Here is a 3,262-nt window from a genome sequence, read left to right as displayed (position 1 = left end):
CCATAAGCTGGGAGAGCTTGAAGGCCATGATGATGAGAGAATACTGCCCACGGGGAGAGATTCAAAAGCTTGAACACGAGCTATGGACTCTCAGAATGATGGGTACCGACATCGCTACTTATACCAACAGATTCTGCGAACTGGCAATCCTTTGTCCAGATATGATTGCTCCCGAGAGCAAGAAGATAGAAAGGTACATCTGGGGACTGATGCCCCAAATGCGATCAAGCGTGTTAGCTTCTAAACCGGACACCTTTGAGAGTGCTAAGGAACTGGCACAATCTCTAATCGACTACGGAGGTCATCAGAACTCAACCACTTCTGCACCAGCACCACAGAAAGGAAACAACAACAACAACTACAACAACAACAACAACAACAACAACAACAATGGCAGAAAGAGAGCTTGGATTAAAGGGAAGGGTGGGTCTTCCCAAGAATCCGCAAAGAAACAACTGGTGTCAGTAAATGCTGCCATTGTACCTGCTACAACCCCTACAAATACCTACCCAACAAAGCCTTATATAGGCAACCTCCCAAAATGCACCAAATGCAATTACCACCACCATGGACCTTGTCGAGATATGCAGTGCGCCAACTGTAGCAGGAAAGGACACACAGCCCGTTTCTGCAAGGAACCCGCAAAGCCGATCACTCAAGTTCCCGGTGCGGGTGTAGGGCAGGCTTGCTACGGTTGTGGCGAGGTGGGCCACTACAAGAGAAACTGTCCTAAGGCAGCAGGCACCGGAGGTGTAGGACGAGTTTTGGCAATAGGCCACGACGAAGCTGTAGCTGACCCAACTATAGTTGCTGGTACGTTCCTTCTCGATAATTCATACGCATGCATATTATTCGATAGTGGAGCGGAGAGAAGCTTCGTGAGTCAAAACTTTATTCATTTACTTAAACCTAAACCTAGCAAGTTAGAAAATTCATTCACTGTAGAGATGGCCAATGGAAAAACCGAAAACACAAATTGCATATACATGGGCTGTACGTTAACATTAGACGGCCATTCTTTCCTAATCAATCTCATGCCGGTTCAAATTAAAAGTTTCGACGTCATAGTCGGCATGGATTGGTTGAGTCTTCTTCGCGCCGACATCATGTGCTTTGAGAAAGCAGTCCGTCTTAACCTCCCTAACAGCGAAACATTAGTTATCTACGGCGACAAATCTAGTGCAAACCTTCGCATCATTTCATGCATCCAAGCTCGAAAGTGCTTGCGGAAGGATTGTCGAGCATTCCTAGCGCACATCGTCGATACAAGTCAAGAACTGAAGGACATCAAGAGCATCTCGGTAGTACGCGACTTTCCCGATATCTTTCCAGAAGAACTACCAGGATTACCACCACAACGCCAAGTCGAGTTTAGAATCGACTTAATTCCAGGAGCTACCCCAGTAGCGAAATCGCCTTATCGTCTTGCACCAGCAGAGATGCAGGAACTTTCCAGTCAACCTAATGAACTCCTTCACAAAGGATTCATAAGACCAAGTTTCTCACCTTAGGGAGCACCGGTCTTGTTTGTAAAGAAGAAAGACGGATCGTTCCGTATGTGCATCGACTACAGAGAGCTGAACAAACTTACTGTCAAGAACTGCTATCCTCTACCCCGTATCGACGACCTATTCGATCAACTTCAAGGGGCGAACTACTTCTCCAAAATAGACCTGCGATCCGGATATCACCAATTACGAGTTCTAGAGGGGGACATTCCAAAGACAGCCTTCCGAACTCGTTATGGACACTATGAATTCGTGGTGATGCCGTTCGGATTAACCAATGCACCAGCAGTATTTATGGACCTAATGAATAGGGTATGCCGCCCTTACTTGGATCAGTTCGTCATCGTCTTTATCGATGATATACTTATCTACTCTCGAAGTGAGGAAGAGCATGGTCAACACCTACGAAAAGTCCTAGAAACACTGCGAACGGAGAAACTCTATGCGAAGTTCTCTAAATGCGAATTTTGGATTCGAAGAGTCGAATTTTTAGGTCACGTTGTTAGCGAGAAAGGTATACACGTGGACCCCTCCAAAATTAAGGCTATTGAGAACTGGTCGGCACCAAAGACACCTACAGAAATTCGTCAATTTCTAGGTCTAGCTGGCTACTATCGCAGATTCATAAAGAACTTTTCGAGCATTGTGAAACCTCTTACTTCATTAACCCAGAAAGGTGTGGCCTTTGACTGGGAAGCGAAACAAGAGAAGGCATTCCAGACACTAAAGCAGGCCTTGTGCACCGCACCAATACTATCCCTCCCCGAAGGGATAGAAGACTTCGTAGTGTATTGCGATGCTTCAAATCAAGGACTTGGTTGTGTTCTTATGCAGAGAGGGAAGGTTATCACTTATGCCTCCCGACAGCTTAAGACACACGAAGTGAACTATACGACATACGATCTCGAATTAGGAGCAGTGGTATTTGCTCTGAAGATCTTGAGGCACTACTTATACGGAACAAAGAGTACTATTTTCACCGATCATAAGAGCCTTCAACACATTTTCGATCAGAAGGAACTCAACATGCGCCAACGACGATGGGTCGAATTACTAAATGACTACGAATGCGAAATTCGTTATCATCCTGGCAAGGCCAACGTAGTAGCCGACGCCCTCAGTCGAAAGGAATACACTGGTCGGAGGGTCAAATCTCTGACCATGACTATCCATTCCCACTTATCCACACAAATAAAGGAAGCACAAATGGAAGCTTTGCAACCTGAAAATGTGGCGGGTGAATCCCTGCGAGGAATGGAGAAGAATTTAGAAGTCAAGGGTGGCGGAGCCTACTATCTCATGGACCGAATCTGGACCCCAAAACTGTTGGATTAATGTCTAAGTCCATAACTATATTTGGTAAGACTTGACCCGACCCGGCATGGTCCATTTGGGTTGCATACCATCATGCACTTGAATGAGAGAAATAAGACACTTATGGTTATTAATATATTATAAGTTCTAGTATATTAATAATAAGAATAATAAGATTATTTAATTAGTATTGATCAAGAATTAATCTAGGATTAATTAAGTGATCAAAAGAAGACTAATTAAATATATGGTTTGATTGTGTAAATCATCCATACTTGTATAGTGGGCTAATGCTCCATGGATAATCAAGTTGGGCTAAAACCCATAGGATGGTCCATGGATGCTCCATGGTGTATTTGTACCCATGGATCCAAGGAAATGGAAAGCCATGACAATTAAGAGTTTACCCTAATTGTGTAACTATATAAGCATCTTATTAT

Source organism: Lactuca serriola, chromosome 8 (genome assembly GCF_051521515.1).
Source record: "Lactuca serriola cultivar US96UC23 chromosome 8, Lser_US96UC23_V15, whole genome shotgun sequence".
Lineage (NCBI taxonomy): Eukaryota > Viridiplantae > Streptophyta > Magnoliopsida > Asterales > Asteraceae > Lactuca > Lactuca serriola.
Note: the sequence above shows the minus strand (reverse complement) of the source record.